The sequence below is a fragment of the Molossus molossus genome, unplaced genomic scaffold (assembly GCF_014108415.1).
Source record: "Molossus molossus isolate mMolMol1 unplaced genomic scaffold, mMolMol1.p scaffold_m16_p_2, whole genome shotgun sequence".
Taxonomy (NCBI): Eukaryota; Metazoa; Chordata; class Mammalia; order Chiroptera; family Molossidae; genus Molossus; species Molossus molossus.
In genome coordinates, this window is record NW_023425355.1 from 100,931,848 (window position 1) to 100,950,277 (window position 18,430).

Genomic DNA, 18,430 nt, shown 5'->3' on the forward strand with positions numbered 1-18,430 from the left:
CAGTTTGGCTTCTACATCATATTTCCCAAATAAGTGAGATCAGCCAAGCATAGTTTTACATTACTCTTCAGATAGAGCTGGAGGGAGAGAGGAAGACAGAGAGAAAAAACAGTGATGTGAGAGAAACACATCGATTGGTTGCCACCCCCACAACCCCAACCGGTGCCGGGGATGAACCACAAACAAGGTACATGCCCTTGGCCGGAATCAAACCCGGGACTCCTTGGTCCATAGGCAACACTCTTACCACTGAGCCATACCAGCCTGGGCTAAACTTACTGCACTTTAAAGGTAGATAAATCTAATGAAGTAAACAAACTGATGAACAAAATGGACCCAGAGACATAGAAGTAGGGTACAGGATGACAAATTTCAGAAGAAGGGGTGGTGGAAAGGAAAGAGATAAAACCCAGAAATTGTATGCATATAGGCATAACCATGGATACAGACAACAATGGTGGGGATGGGGGGGTACCAGGAGGAGGGTGTCACTGGGGGAAAAAGGAGAAACTTCTGTAACAAGAATAAAATAAAGGTAGATAAAGCAACTTAACAACTATACAATTTAACAAAACATGTTGGAGAAATTTGTATTTAAGTTATATTTTTAACATTTTAAAGTATACATACATATAGACATACTCACAAATAGAGAAAGAAAAATGACTAGACAGATTCATACCAAAATGTTGATAGTTGTTTATCTGTGGGCTATTTCCTTTTTGTGTCTTTAGAGTTACAGGACTCTCTAAATATTCTACCTTTATAACCAAAATAATAATAAAATAAATTTAAAGACTATTCAAGATAAAAACAATTTTATATGACACAATACCTATTATTTAGTTGAAAATTAAAGATTCCTGTGTTATCTCTTAGGCTGTATATATCAATCAATCATGTATGAATTGTATTTCTGATTACCTTTATATGAACCAAACTTAGATCCTTTTTTATTCAGATTTTTTTTTGAGCCTGTATCATACTCCATCCATTAAAACTTCATAATTTCACTTGTGAACTCTCAAGCAGATTTAACCTCAGTGTGTGGAACAGGAAACTAGCTCCATCCCATTACTGATTTTCAGCTATCATTGCATTTTCTCAGAACTGTGAATATTTTCCTGGGAACATGTGAGGGAATGTTCACAGGCGAAGATGCTAAACCAGTGTTTTGCCTCTTATTGGTTTGATAAACCTTGGTCCAGTTACTTTTCTTTGCCGATCCTCAGTTTCCTCCTTAGTTAAATGAGCTATATAATTTTAATTATAGTTTTATGTGTGCAACACATGGTGATTGGCAACAATAATCATTGTTTTTACTCTTGATTGTTCTTTTGCAGAAGAAACAGAACAGACTGCAGTGGAAACATTCATGATTTTATGGTAAGGTATTTCTATTTTTAATATTTACAAGTGAACATGGAGTGAGTGGGAATTTGAAGCCCTTTTAAAGTAAACCTGAGGTTTGATGAGGTAGAAGAATGTACAAAGGGACCCAGCTCCCGGTTTCCACATCCAGGCCCTTCATCATGCTGAAGGTGGATAGTCTGAATAGGAAAGATGCCCCCCTACTCTGGGAGAGTAAGAAACACATACTCAGTCAAGAAGAATGTCCAGGGCTTGGATGAGGGCACTTAGGTGGATGGTGGTAGCCACATCCAAGCAACTTCCTTCCACTGTGCTGTCATTGATTTATCTCCCTATCAATTTCACTCCACCAGGAAAGCAGTGATAAGAAAGGCTGCCATTCACTGGGCACCTACACTGCACCAAGCACTTCATTCATATCAGATACTAACATTTATAGAGGATCATCTTTGTGCCAGGCTGTGTAGTAGGAGTTGAGGATACACCAGTGAACTAAGCCATGTAAAATGTCTGCCCTTGTTCCATTGATAGATGAGTGGATCAAAAAGCAGTGGTACATACACACAATAGAATACTGTGCAGCTGTAACAGAGAAAGATATGTTATCCCTTGAGACGACATGGAGGGACCTGGAGAGGATTATCCCAAGTGAATCAAGGCATTCTGAAAAAGACAACTATTACGTGATCTCAATTACTTGTGGAATATAATGAACAAGGAAAACTGGTGAACAAAATAGACCCAGACACATCGAAGTAGGGTACAGACTGACAAACCTCAAAAGAGGGGCTCCAAGGGGGGAGTGAATAGATAAAACACACATCTATGTGCATTTATGAGTAACCATGGACACAAACAACAATGCTGGGGATGTGGTGGGGAGCATATCAGGAGGGTGTGTCACTGGGAAGAAAAGGAGAAACATCTATAACAAAAATAAATTCATAAATTAATAATAGTAATAAAATCTAATCAAATTTTTAAAAATAACATTTCTGCCCCTGTGGAGTTTATATTCTAGTGGTGGAGATAAATATGATCAATGAGAACAATAAATAAACTGATTATGCAGTTTCAGGAGAGGGAAATATGTGCTGTTAGAAAAGTAGTGAAGGAGAGGAGGATTAGCAGTGCCGGTTGGTTGGTGTGGAATTTTAAAAGGGGTGTTCAGGGTCAGTTTCATTAAGAAGGTGATATCTGAGCAGATACCTAAAGATGGAAAGTGATCAGGGCACCGAGGTGTCTAGAAGAACAATGCTACAGGCATTGAGAACAGCCCTACAAACCCTAAAGACGGGTGTGTGTGTTGTGAATTCTAAGAACGCTGAGCTGGGCACTGGTGTTAGGATTCTGAAATGACACTCTAGTGGGATTCAGAACGACAGACAATTGTACAATTACAGCGAACTTGAAAGCACTAGAGGAAATGAAGGAGACATTTGTGTCAGCTTTGGCTTTTAGGGAAGTCAGAGGAGCTTGCCCAGAAAGTGCCACAAATCTCAGAACCGGAGGGATAGGAGAAGTAAGCAGTATGGAAGCAAGACTTTGTGAGACAGAGGCAACAGTGTGACAGCCATTAGAAGTGCATCTTGCCCTGATGGGTTTATCTCAGTGGTTACAGAATCAGCCTACAGTCCAGCTAGACCAGGGTTAGGTTCCAACTAAGAACACAGACCTCGGTTGCAGTTTGTCCCCAGCCCTGGATGGTCGTGTGGGTGGCAGCCATTTGATGTGTCTATTATGTCGATGTTTCTCTCTCTGTCTCTCTCTGTCTCTGTCTCTCTCTCTCTCTCTCTCTCTCTCTCTCTCTCTCTCTCTCTTCTCTCTGCCTCCCACTCTATCTGAACAAAAAATGAAAAAATGTCCTTAGGTGAGGATACAAGAAAAAAGTACATCTCAGAATCTGCCAGCGGGAATGTCATTGTCTGAGGGCACCAGCTGCTGCATTCTGAAATCCAGCTCCACACTTTTTACTAGACCACACTTTCCACAGTCTGCTCTCAGCCTGTGACTGAATGTGGCAGAGGCAGTAAGAGGGGGCTGTTTCCTGGGAGGCTGATTTGTTTCTGTTCCATTTGCCCTTGGTTCCCTTTTTACTTTTTTCTGCTGTATGTGTGTCGGGGTGTGGTTCCATTTCATCTCTTTTGTAGGCTTACTAGCAATCACTATTTTACTGTTATTTTAATGTTTCATCATGAACTTACCACATATACCTTTATTAGTTATCACATATTACTTTTAATTGACAGTTTACTGTGATAAGATAAACGTATTTTTATTGAACTTAATTCTGCCCTCAAAACATTACAGCAATACTCCATTTCTCTCCTCCCAAACTTTGCATGGTTATTTCTTACATTTTATTTTACATGTGTTTAAATGCTTGTACCACATTGATATATTTTTCATAAACTGTCAAATGTCTTTCAAAAACTTAATTTTATTTCTTTTTCCTCACCTGAGGACATTTTTTTTCATTTTTTGTTCAGATGGAGGGGGAGAGAGAGAGAGAGAGAGAGAGAGAGAGAGAGAGAGAGAGAGAGAGAGAAACATTGACGTGAAAGGGACACATCTAGTGGCTGCCACTTGCAGGATCCAACCAGGGCTGGGGACAAACTGCAACCGAGGTATGTGGCCTTAGGCGGAACCAAACCTGGGTCTTTCTGGACCACTGGCAGACGCTCTAACCGCTGAGTCAAACCGGCAAGGGCTCCAAGACTTTAAATAGTAAGAAAAATCTTACATATTTACTCATGCAATTACCATTTCAATTGCTCTCCATTCCTTTGCGAAGATCTATATGTCTTTCTAGGGTCATTTTCCTTCAGTCTGAGGACTTTCTTGGACATTTCTTCTAGAGTGGATCTGCAGGTGTGGAATGCTCTTAGCTTTTGTGTCTGAGAAAGACTTTATTTTGCCGCAGTCTTTTAAATGTATTTTCTCTTCGTATAAGAGTTTAGGCACCTTGTTTTTTGTTTTTGTTTATCAGTAAAGATGTTGCTACAGCCATCGCTTGGTTTGTTTTCATGGGGAAAGAAATCTCCTGTCTACAATTAATGTCTTGTGTCATACTTGTAGATACAGAGAAGAAATTGATGGTTGCCAGAAGGAAAGTGATGGGAATGGGCAGAAAAGAGGAAGGGGATTAAGAAGTACAGTTACTAAAGTTACTGCAGTTACTAAAGTCATGGGGATATAAAATACAGCAAAAGTACGAGTCAATGATATCATAATCACTATTTTTGGTGACAGAATGTTCCTAGACTTATTATAGTGATCATTTTGTAAGGTATATAAATGTAGAATCACCATGATGTGCATATAAAACTAATATGATATAGTATATCAACTATAATGAAAAATAAACAAAAAGAATTTCTGGTTCCTCTGGTTACTTTAAGATTTTTCTCTTTATCACGATTTTTGCAAAATTTGATGGTCATGTGCCTTACTGTAGTTTTCATGTTACTTGTGCTCAGGTTTCGTTGAGCTCCTTGCATGTGTGGAATGACACTTTGTATCCATTTTGAAAATTTTGGCATTATTTTTTCATACATTATATTCCCACATCTTTTTTTATTATTAGTTAATTTTTGTTACAGATATGAAATTTTGGCATTATTTTTTCATACATTATATTCCCACATCTTTTTTTATTATTAGTTAATTTTTGTTACAGATATTTCTCCTTTTGACCCCACTGATTCCCCCCTCCCCCTCCCTCCCTGCCCTGTCCCCAGTTTTGTTGTCCATGTCCACTGTTCATGCATACATGCATATAAGTTCTGTGGTTTAACTCTCCCCCACCACTCCCTCTTCTGGGCATTGTCAGTCTGTACCCCACTTCCACGTCTCTGGGACTAGCCCATTCCTCTGACTGTTATGTTTATTATATTCCACAAATAAGTGAGATTATATGATACTTGTCTTTCTATGTTTGGCTTGTTTCACTTAAAATGATACTTTCCGGGTCCCTCCATGTAGTCTCAAAGGATAAGAGATCTTTCTTCCTTACAACTGCGTAGTACTCCATTGTGTACATGTACCACAGCTTTTTGGTCCATTCGTTTACTGATGGACACTTGGACTGTTTTCTGATCTTTGCTATTGTAAATAGTGCTGCTACAAACATAACAGTACATATATTCTTTCTGATTGGTGTTTCAGGCTTTTTAGGGTATATTCCTAGAAATGGGATCACTGGGTCTAATGGCCGTTCAATTTTTGATCTTTTGAGGTAACACCATATTGTTTTCCATAATGGCTGCAGCAGTCTGCATTCCCACCAGTAGTGTACTAGAGTCCCCTTTTCTCCACAACCTCACCAACACTTGTTGTTTGATGATTTGTTGATGGTGCCCATTTTGACAGGTGTTAGGTGATACCTCGTTGTTGTTTTAATTTGCATCTCTGTGATGACTAGTGATGTTGAGCATTTCTTCATATGTCTCTTAGCCATTAGTATGTCCTGTTTGGAGCGGTGTCTATTTAGTTCCTCTGCCCATTTTCTAATTGGGTTCTATGTCTTCCTTTGTTGAGTTGTATGAGCACTCTCTATATATTGGAAATTAACCCCTTATCTGATGTATCTTAGCAATTATGCTCTCCCATACAGTGGGTAGCCTTTCCATTTTGATGATTGTATCGTTCGCTGTGCAGAAGCTTTTGAGTTTGTGTTAGTCCCATGTGTTCATTTTCTCCTTTGTTTCTATTGCCTTAGGTGATGTATCAGTGAACATTCTGCTGCGTATGATGTCTGAAATTTTGTTGCCTACAGTTTCTTCTAGGACTTTTATAGATTCATGAGTCACATTTAAGTCTTTCTTCCATTTAGAGTTTTTCTTTTGTAGGGTGTAAGTTGATGGTCTAGTTTTATTTTTTTGCATGTAGCTGTCCAATTTTCCCAGTACCATTCATTAAAGAGGCTGACTTTACTCCACTGTTTTCTCTTGCCAACTTTGTCAAATGTTAATTGAGCATATTGCCTTGGCTCCATTTCTGGGTTCTCTGTTCTGTTCCACTGCTCTATATTCCTGGTCTTGTGCCAGTACCAGGCTGTTTTGATTACGGTGGCTTTGTAGTATACCCTGAAATCTGGTAATGTGATCCCTCCAACTTTGTCCTACTTTTTCAAGATTGCTGTGGCCATTTGAATTCTGTTTTGGTTCCATATGAACTTATGAAGTACTTGTTCTTATTCTGTGAAGTATGCCATTGGTATTTTGATGGGGATTGCATTGAATCTATAGATTGCTTTGGGTAATATGGACATTTTAAGGATGTTAATTCTTTCAATACATGAACATGGTATGTGCTTCCACTTTTTTTTATATCTCCCTCCATTACTTTCTTCAATGACCTGTAGTTTTCTGCGAATAGGTCCCCTATTTTTTTTGGTTAAGTTTATTCCTAGGTATCTTAATTTTTTGCCAGAGGGTTAATGGGATTGTTTTCTTAATTTCTCTTTCTGTAAGTTCATCATTGGTGTATAAGAATGCCATCGATTTCTTGACATTAATTTTGTATCCTGCTACTTTGCCAAATTCATTTATTAAGTCTAGTAAACTTTTGATGGAGTCTTTGGGGTTCTCTATGTATAGTACCATGTCATCTGCAAATAATGACAGTTTCACTTCCTCCTTTCCAATTTGGATCCCTTTTATTTTTCCTTCCTGTCTGATTGCTGTGGCTAAGACTTCCAGTACTACGTTAAATAAGAGTGGCGAAAGTGGGCATCCCTGTCTTGTTCCTGTTCTTAAGGAAAATGCTTTTAGCTGTAGCCCATTGAGTATGATGTTGGCTGTAGGTCTTTCATATATGACCTTTATTATGTGTAGATATGATCCCTCTATTCCCACAGTGCTGAGCGTTTTTATCAGAAATGGCTGCTGGATTTTGTCAAAGGCTTTTTTTGGCATCTATTGATATGATCATGTGGTTTTTATTCTTCATTTTATTTATGTGGTGTATCACATTTTTTATTGATTTGTGAATATTGTACCAGCCTTGCATCCCTGGAATGAATCCCACTTGGTCATGGTGAATAATTTTTTTGGTGTATTGCTAGAGCCCTTTTGCTAGTATTTTGTTCAGGATTTTGGCATCTATGTTCATCGGGGATATTGGCCTGTAGTGTTCTTTCTTTGTAGTGTCTTTTTCTGGTTTTGGAATTAGAATTATGCTGGCTTCATAAAACGCATTTGGAAGTCTTCCATCTTCTTGAATTTTTTGAAATAGTTTGATGAGAATTGGTGTTAGTTCTATGAATGTTCGGTAAAACTCCCCCGTGAAGCCATCCGGGCCAGGGCTTTTGTTTGCTGGGAGAATCGTGATTACATCTTCAATTCCTTCTGTTGATATTCGTCTGTTCAAGTTTTCTATCTCTTCCTGGTTCAGTTTTGGGAGACTATGTGTTTCTAGAAATTTGTCCATTTCGCTTAGATTGTCGAATTTGTTGTCATATAATTCTTCATAGTAGTTGTTAATGATCTTTTGTATTTCTGTGGTGTCAGTTGTTACTTCTTTTCTTTCATTTCTGATTTTGTGTATTTGGCTTCTCTCTCTTTGTTTCTTGGTGAGTCTAGCTAAGGGTCCAACAATCTGGTTTATCTTTTCGAAAAACCAGCTCTTTGTTTCATTGATCCTTTGAATTGTATTTTTTGACTCTATGTCATTTATTTCTGCTCTGATCTTTACTATTTCCTTCCTTCTACTTGCTCTGGGGTTTTCTTTTTGTTTGCTCACTAGCTCTTTAAGTTGTGAGGTTAGATAGTCTATTAGAGATTTTTCTTGTTCTTTTTGAGGTAGGCCTGTAGTGCTATGAACTTCCCTCTCAGAACTGCTTTCGCTGCATCCCATAGATTTTGTGTTGTTGTGTCTTCATTTCCATTGGTTTCCAGGAAGTTTTTAATTTCTTCCTTGACCTCTTCGGTAACCCATTCATTGTTTAATAACATGCTATTTAGCTTCCATGTGTTCAAATGTCTTTGTATGTTCTTGTTGCAATTTATTTGTAGTCATGAAATTGTGATCTGAGAAGATGCTTGATATGATTTCAGTCTTCTTGAACTTGTAGAGATGTAGTTTGTGCCCTAACATGTGGTCCATCTTTGGGAATGTCCAATGTGCCCTTGAGAAGAATGTGAATTCTGTTTTTTGGGGGTGTAATTCTCTGTAGATATCTATTAAATCCATTTGGTCTAGTGTTTCATTTTGAGTCTCTGTTTCCTTGCTAATTTTTTGTCTAGAGGATCTATCCAGTGATGTCAGCAGGGTGTTGAAGTCCCCTGCTATGATTGTATTGCTATCGATTTCTCCTTTGAAGTCCTCCAGAAGGTTTTTAATATATTTTGGTGCTCCTATATTGGGTGCATATATATTTATCAAAGTTATATATTTCTGTTGGAAAGATTCTTTCAATATTGTGTAGTGGCCTTCTTTGTGTCTAGTTATGGCCTTCATTTTGAAATCTATTTTATCAGATATGAGTATTGCTACCCCAGCTTTTTTTTCCTTTCCATTTGCTTGGAAGATTTTTTTCCATCCCTTCACATTCAATCTATGTGAGTCTTTTGTTGTGAGGTGAGTCTCTTGTAAACAACATATAGATTAGTCATGCTTTGTTATCCAATCAGCTACTGTGTGTCTTTTTATGGGAGCATTCAGTCCATTTACATTTAAGGTGATTATTAATATGTACTTATTTATTGCCATTTTTGTTTAGTGTGGTTGTGTTTTTCTTCCCATTTCTCCTGCTAATGACAGCAGTCCTTTAACATTTCTTGCAGTGCTGGTTTGGTGCTAATGTATTCCCTTAGCCTTTTTTTTTTTGTCAGGGAAGCTCTTTATTTAACCTTCCATTTTGAGTGATAGCCTTGCTGGGTAGAGCAGTCTTGGATTCAGATCCTTGTTTTTCATGACCTTGATTACTTCATGCCATTCCCTTCTGGCCTGTAGTGTTTCTTGTGAGAAGTCAACTGAGAGCCTTATGGGGTTTCCTTTGTAGGTAACCTGTTGCTTATGTCTTGCTGCTTTTAGAATTCTCTCTTTGTCTTTAATTTTTGGCAGTTTGATTACTATGTGTCTTGGTGTGGGCCTGTTTGGTTCTTCTTACTTGGGGCTCTCTGTGCTTCTTGAACTTGAATGCCTTCTTCCTTCACCAAATTAGGAAAGTTTTCTGTCATTATTTCTTTGAATATATTCGCTAACGCTTGCTCATTCCTTATTCTTCAGGGGACTCCTAGTGATGCTTATTATTGTCGTTTCTAGTTGCCCCACAGTTCTCTTAAGCTTTCTTACTGTTTTTTAATCGTTTTTTTCTTTTGTTTTCTGATTGGTTGAATTTTTTCTACCCTGTCGTTCTAATTCACTGATCCGGTCCTCAGCTTCCTACTTACTCTGCTTTTAGACCTTCCAATGTCTTTTTCATTTCTGATATGTCTTTTTTAATTTCCACATGTTGATTTTCAACATTTCTATGTCTTTACTCATGGTGCTCATGTCCTTACACATGCTGTTGAGCTTCCTCAAGGCCATGGCTCTGAATTCTAGGTCTGTTAACTTGCATAACTGCACCTCATTTATCTCATCTTCGGTAGAGGTCTCTTGTTGTTTCATTTGGCTTTGGTTTCTGTTTTTCACCATTTTGGCTATCACAGATGGCTTTGGAGTCTGCCAAATTTTCCCTTTGGGTGTTGGTGTTCTGCTGTTTGTGGCTCCCTCTCCTGTGTTTGGATGAGGCAGGGAGGACCCACTTTAAACACCACTGTCAAGTCTTAACTTTCCTGGTTAGAGATGGTAGCCCTGGGAATGGTAGTTATCCTCTACTTTTTTTGCCTGGAGGCTATTAGTAGTGGTCTCCTGAAGAATCTTGGTTTCTAAGTTGACTGAAAAACTCCCTCAGGTGCTCAGTGTAAGGGGATTTCCCGAGGGTGGGGCACCTGCTGATTGTTAAAGGGCCTCAATTAGCATTTCAGTTGGCACCAGGTGGGGTTGACTGTCTGTTGGAAGGGCTTCCCCCTCTTTCCAGGGCCCTGGGAGGAGTAAGATGACCACAGTCCTGCGTGGCTGCACTCAGCAAAAGCTCTGAGCACCCTCCAAATCCCGAGTGTCCCCACACAGTTCCAGTCCAGTCTGCCTTCCCTCTGCAGGAGCCCAAGGTGAGTGGCTACTGCCAATTTAGCCTCTGTCTAGAGTCTGCGTCATGGAGCCGCCTGGGACTTTTAACCGGATGGCGCTGCTCCCAGCTAAGGGCGGCCATGTCTGTGGCACCAGCTGGGTTAGCACTCTGCCGGGTTCGCAGGAATTAGCGGAGGTCGCAGCTGAGGTGACAGCAGCTTCCAGCTGAGTCCCATGGTCCCAGCCCAGTTCGCTGGTCCCAGCCCAGGCCGTTGCGGACCGTGGACTCCCTGCCCCCTCTGGCGACCTCGCCAGCCTACCAGGGTTGAGTCAGTGTCCCTGGTTATGTGGTCCTCCAGGCTGCCTTTTGGTTGCTCCTTCCTGATGATTTGTCTTTATTTTTGTTGTAATTCTAGATTGGTCCTGGGAGATGGTCTGTGTAGCTCCATTCACTCCACCGCCATTTTTTTTTTCTCATGGATGTATTTTCCACTGTTGAAAATATTCTTGTGATTTTTCTAGTATGCAGATAAATTTCTTGAAAATACTTTGATTCTTCAGGTCTTCCCCTTATAATTTGTTTGATAGAACTGGAGCAGTGGTCACTTGATAACAAATTATTCTCCATGACAGACAAAATATCCTTCTGAGTACTCTAACCAACATTTCATTAATCCTGAGATTATCGAGCCTAGCTGATGGAAAGAGGTACTATTCATATCTCTCTACAAGCACATGTATTGTCTTCCGAAATCTTTTGACATGGTTCTTTCTCTAGCCTCAGGAAATTACCTCACATCCAGGTGTTGGCAGGGAGCCTCCTTAGATCCTGCAGTTTACATTAATCTAAACCTTGATGCATATTCTTAGCCTGCCTTTCAGTCACACCAGCAGTACATGAGAGTGACCATAATCACTCATCTCTCCAATATTACATTTTTTTAAATTAATTTTTTTTTGTTACAGATGTTTGTCATTTTTTACCCCATTGGCACCACCCTCTCAATTCCCCCCACCCCGTCCCCAGCTTTGATGTTCATGTCCATGTACCACAGCACATGCATATAAGTTGTGTGGTTCCAATATTGTATTTTTTGTCCATTCATTTGTTTGTCTGCTTGTTTGTGCATTCATTCATTTACTGATCTTTTATATCATTTTTTAGGTAGAACTGGACCCCTGCTCTCAATAAGGCTAATTATTACCTATTATTGCTAAGTAAAGTCTCATCAGAATACAAACCCTGTTACTCATGAATCCTGTGGCTTTCTAGTCTGACTGATTTAAACAGGCACCGTGACCACGCAAGGTCAGGCATTAGGCAGAATTCCCTCTAATAGTTTCAGATGGTACTGTCCCTGGCCTCACATGGATGTGATGAATACATGAGAGGGGCCCTTTGAAGATCCCTGGTGTTCCTTGTCTTTCCAGCTGTCTCTTCCCTGGTACACTTTGAACTCTAGATGCCTTGATCTCCTCACACGTTCAGCTCTGTCTCTCAACTCAGGGAGACTATGGGCTCTACTGGGTTCCCCTCCATCCTCTTGAAACTGAAACCTGTTCCTAAACAGTGACTTGGGGCTATCATTGTACATATCTTTTTTGTTTCTTCTGAGGAATCACTACCTTCAACATTGCCTGATATACTATTATTTTTCAGCTACTGTTTTATATATTTGGTCTGTTTTGGTTCTTACAAGTGGGAGATTAACACTAGTCACACCATTTTATATAGCATTCGAAGCTGATGGCCGGTTGGGCTCAGTGACTCCCCAGTGATCTTCCAAACTCTATAGAGAACTACTGTGCAGTCTCAGATGCTTCCACCCAGCCTTCATTCCTTCTCTTTCATGATGGGAATAAACATCAAAATTGTGTTCTGCTGGCTCTCCCAACTTCCCCAGAATTACCACTTTCCCTTACACGTGTCAAATCGTTTCATTAGAAGACATTTAAACAGAAAGTGAATGGATCCTACAAAGTTTAATTTTGATGAATATTTCTAGACTGCCTCTCAGGCTAACCAGGAGGTAGGAAAAGAGTTATTGCCTGTCTTCCTCTCCAGCATTCTTTATTTACTGCTTTTTTGTACTTAGTGTTATTCTTTGATGGATGAGATAAAAAGGATGCACAGGCAGTGGGCCAAACTATCTAGGGAGTGGGATTGGGAAATGCTGAAATTGTGAAGAGGAAATGGCCTAAAATCCAGGGAGAGATAGATCAGTGGGAAAAGAGAGAAAAAGAATAAAAAGCACTGGGGCATAACGCATTTAGGGACTGCCTACAATGCACTCCATGTGCTCTGCAGCATGAGGTAGATTTGGAGTGGAGTTTGGGTCTTTCCTTACACTAACGGTATAACCCTGAGAAAGGTACTTAACTTCTCTAAGTCTCAGTATTCTCATCTATGGTGGTAGGACTAACTATATATTCTCTGAAGAATTGTGGTGATCAAAGAAGAGGAGATACAAGAAGTGCATAGAATCATGCAGTGTGTTTTCTTTTGAAATTATTTAGTCATGTATGTAAAATTTTAAATTGTGATAAAATATACATAATATAAAATTTATCACCTTAACCATGTTCAAAACCTCTTTAATTGATTTGTGAGAGAGAAACATCAGTATGACAGAGAAACATCCATGGTCTTCCTCCAGCTTGCACCCAGACCTGGGATAGCACTCACAAACTACCTATGTGCACTGACTGGGAATCAAACCCACGAACTTCTTGCACACAGGACGACACTCCAACCAAGTGATGCACACCAGCCAGGGAAAATCTTAACCATTTTGTTAGTGTACAGTTTAGCTGTGTAAACTACATTCGTATTGTTGTGCAACCAATCTCTACAGCCCTTTTCATTTACCAAAACTGAACTCTATCAGTCAAACAACTCCTCATTCCAGCCTTCCTCTTTCCTCCAGACACTAGCACCTACCACTATACTTTGTCTCTAAGAAAATGAAGAATTATACAATTTCACTATTGCTTATACATACCCAATCTAAATTTTTGAATAAAATTTTCTAGTCTTATTTTTGTTTTGTCGTATTTCTTTTAGGTGTTTTTTATTGAACTTATTAGGGTGACATTGATTCACAAAGTTCTATTGGTATCAAATCTCCAACTCAATAAAACATCATCTACACATTGCATCTTGAGCCTAAAACCCCAACCAGTCTCAGTTCATGCCCATTCTCCCCACTTTGCCCGCCTCCATGTAGCCCCCTCCCACTTTCCCTCTTGCCATCACCACACAGTTCTCTGTGTCCATGTGTTACGTATATATGTTTTTAAGGTAATCTCTTCCCATTCTTTCATCCAGTTCACCCTCCTTTCTGAGAACTGTCAGTCTGTTTATTTACCATGCCTCTGTTTCTATTTTGTTCATCAGTTTATTTAGCTTTTTATATTACACATAAGTGAGATCACATGACATTTCTCTTTTTTTGACTGGCTTATTTTACTTAACACAATAATCTCCAGGTAATTTTAGTTAGTTGAGTGTTCTGAGGTTTGTGCCTAGTGATGGAATAAACTTAAATAAAAAAGATCAAATCACTGTTAAGGTAAAATACAGACAATAATAACTCTGAAAATGATACATAAAGACTGACATTGGGGAATTATTTAATTGAGGCAACATTCAGTGATACACTTCAGGATTCCAGCAGTGACCTGTAGAGTGGAATTTTAAAGGCCAGGGTCCTTACCTTAGAGGTTCTCATAGTTTCATGAGGAACCCAGACCAATCTGTTAAGTTTACATGCATTTCCTAAGAGCTATGTGCCAAACAATGTTCTACTTAGACGTTTGAGATACGGTAGTGCCCAAACAGACAAATATCCCTGTTCCCCCAAAGTTTATATTCTGTCAGGAGCACTAGTGGGTGAACATATTATTAATACCTTATGACTCATCTAATCCACACATGTATCTGTTCTCTATGTCAGGAACATTTGGGGCGGGGGAAACTTACACATTTCAGTCACATACTATGTATTATTTCTCTTCATTTAACGCAAAAAAGAGGCATTAACATAACCAATAGACACAGAAAATAGTGCAGTGAACCTGGAGGCAAGAAAGAGGAAGAAGGGTCAATAGAGAATAAAATAGGGGACATCTGTAATACTTTCAACAATAAAGATAAATTTGAAAAAGAAAAAGAAAACAGAGGAATTAAGATTGAAGAGGCATGATCTGATGTGGTCTTCAGAGATTACTACCCCCCCCCCCAAATGCACCATTGCTGTGCCATGGCAACACAGCCTAGTAATTGTGATGTACCAGTGATACCTCGGTTCTCGAACGCCTCGGTTTTCGACCAAATCGGGATTCCAGAAACTTTTGTCTCGGAATCCGAAAAATATTTGGAACTCGAACTTCCGAGATGAGCCGAGTTGAGCCGAATGGCGTTCATTCAGCCCAGCGCGCCTTGCTTGCGTCATCAGTGTGAGTGCAGAGAGAGAGTCACGATTTGTGGAGTCACGCTATCCTATTGGGTTTCATTGCTTCGGTTCTCGAACAATTTGGTTCTCGACCGTCCTCCTGGAACGAATTATGTTCGAGAACCGAGGTATCACTGTATATTCGTGATGTCACTAGGTTCTGCAAGGTTTATAACTGTCAGGAGCCACAGGGTTTGCCACTCTTCATTACCACCCTGACCTGCCACCATCTTCACCTCCAAGCTATGCAGGGAATCTCTTAATTCATTTACCTACGCTTCTAGAGTGGTAAGTAAGGATTATTATTTTCTTTTATGACACACACATATATACACTTTGGATTTTCTGCGAATTGTATTCTCAGTTATTTCCCAATTTAACTCTTACTTTTCTGGGCATGTAACATTGATACACATAAACTATGTCTTTTTTTTCAAACAGTGACTCAGTGATTGTTTCACATAGTTTCTCACATAAGACTTATATTATCTTAGAGATTTCCCTACCGGCGCCATTGCCTACATGTCCATTCTTCAATATTTGCCTTTAAACCTACTGTACTTACTTTATATATTTCTCTCTATATATTTGTCACGTTATTTTTGTTATAGATATTTGTCGTCTCTCCCCAGACACCCTCTTCCTCCTCAGAGCCTCCCGAACCCCCAGGATCTGTGTCTATGTCCATTGGTTATGCTTACATGTACATAAGTTGTTTGGTTTTCCTGATCCATCGCCTCCATGCCCCCGTGCGCCGCTGTCTGTCAAGCTGAACCATACTCTTTCCATATCTTGAGGTCTTTTGTGTTCTTCAGCTTATTTTGTTCATTTGATCCCACAAAGAAGTGAGATCATGTGGTATTTGTCTTTCTCTGATTTGCTCATTTCACTTTTCAGGAGGTACACCAGGTCCCTTTCTAATTCTCCCCCATGAAATAGATCTGCTACTAAGAGTCTTTTTCACATGCTCATTCCTTCATTGTTTATGAACAGGAGAATAACAGTTGTTTTCAGATCACAAAAGACTCACAGAAGAATAGTCATATTCCCCTGTTCTTGAAGGTCACACTTTTGCATGCACAGGCATTGGTCCAAACTCTCTGGATAATGGGCTTGGAGACTGTTAAGTTGAGAAAAGGCAATGGACTGAAAACCAGGGAAGAATGGATCAGTGGGAAAAGGGCGAAGTGGAATCAGAAGCGCTGGGGCTTAATGCATGTAGGGACTGCCTACAATGCACTCCATGAGGACTCTAGCATCAAGTAGCTTTGAATGAAGAGTCTGGGTCTTTCCTTAACTAACAGTATAACCCTGAGAAAGGAACGTAACTTCGCTTAGTCTCAGTATTCTCATCTATGGCGGTAGGACTCACTATATATTCTTTGAAGAATTGTGGTGATCAAAGAAGAAGAGATACCAGAAGTGCATAGAATCATGCTATGTATTTTCTTTTGACACTACTTATTCATTTAGTCGTGTATTTAAAAGTTTAAATTGTGATAAAATACACATAATATAACATGTATCACCTTATCCATTTTTAAAATCTCTTAATTGATTTGAGAGAGAGATACATAAGTATGACAGAGAAACATCCATGGGCTTCCTCCAGCTTGCACCCAGACCTGGGATGGCACTCAGAGCCTAGCTATGTGCACTGACTGGGAAGGAAACCCACACCTTCGGCCACAGAGAATGACACTTCCACCAAGTGACCCACACCAGCCAGGGCACATCTTCACCATTTTCAAATGTACAGTTTAGCTGTGTTAACTACATTTACATTGTAGGGCCACCAATGTGTACAGCTTTTTTTATTGCAGCAAAATGAACTCTATCAATCAAAAACTCCTCATTCAGCCTTTGTCTTTCCTCCAGACTCTAGCGCCCACCACTGTATTTTGTCTCTCAAAATATGTAGAATTATACGTTTTCACTATTACTTGTACACAATCTGATCCTTTCTTTTTTCAGTTTTCTAGTCTTAGTTTGGTTTTGTTGTATTTTTTTTTAAGTGCTTTTTCCATTTACCTTGTTAGGGTGACATTGGTTCACAAAATCTATCGGTTTCAAATCTTCAACTCAATAAATCATCATCTGCACATTGCATCTTGAGCCTAAAACCCCACGCAGTCTCTGTTCATGCCCATTCTCCCCACTTTGCCCGCCTCCATGTAGCCCCCTCCCACTTTCCCTCTCGCCATCACCACACAGTTCTCTGTGTCTATGTGTTACGTATATATGTTTTTAAGGTAATCTCTTCCCATTCTTTCTTCCAGTTCACCCTCCTTTCTGAGAGCTGTCAGTCTGTTTATTTACCATGCCTTTGTTTCTATTGTGTTCATCAGTTTATTTTGCTTTTTTGATTTCACATGAGTAAGGTCCCATGCTAGTTCTGGTTTTTTGACTGGCTTATTTCACTTAAGACTATACTCTCCAGGTAATGTTAGTTAGTTGAGTGCTCTGAGGTTTGTGCCAAGTGTTTTTTTTTTTTAAATTTAAATAAAAAAGATCAAGTCACTATTAAGGTGAAATATAGACATATGATATCTCTGAGAATGATGCTTCATGACTTAGTCCTGGGAATTATTTAATTGAGTCAACATTCAGTGATACCTCTCAGGATTTCAGCAGTGTCCTATAGAATGGATTCTAAAGGCCCTGGACCTTACCTTGGAGGTTCGCATATTTTCTGAAGAAGCGAAACCAATCGGTTCAATTTACATGCATTTATTTAGAGCCGACTATGTGCCAAACACTGTTCTACTTGGACCTTTCAGTTAGGGTAGTGCCAAAACAGACAAATATCCCTGTCCTTCAAAAGTTTATATTCTGTCAGGAGTACTAGTGGGTGAACGTATAATTAATACCTTAGGACCCATCTGATCCAGACCAGTATCTGATCTCTATGTCAGGAGCATTTCAGCTGGGTTACCCCATTAATCTCAGTCATGTACTATGTTTTATTTCCCCCCATCATAGGCAAAACGGAGGAATTAACACAACCAATAGACACAGAAAATTGTGTGTTCAAGGTGGAGGCGAGGAGGAGGAGGAGAAGGGGTTCCATAGAGCATCCACGAGCAGACATCAGTAATACTTGTAACAATAAAGATAAACCAAAAAAGAAAAAGAAAACAGAGGATTTAGGATTGAAGAGGCATCATCTGATGTGGTCCTACGTAATTACTGCTCCCCCCCAAATGCACCCTTGGTGTGCCATGGCAACACAGCCTAGAAATTGTGATGTAGAACCATGATGTCGCTAGGTTCTGCAGGGTTTATAACTGTTAAGGCCACAGTGTTTGGCACTCTCCATTACCACACTGCCCTGCCACCATCTTCACCACCAAGCTATGCAGAGAATCTTATAATTCATTGACCTACGCTTCTAGAGTGCTAAGTAAAGATTATTATTTTCTTCTATGACACACATATATACTTTTAGTATTTTCTCAGAATTTTATCCTAAGATATTTTCCAATTAT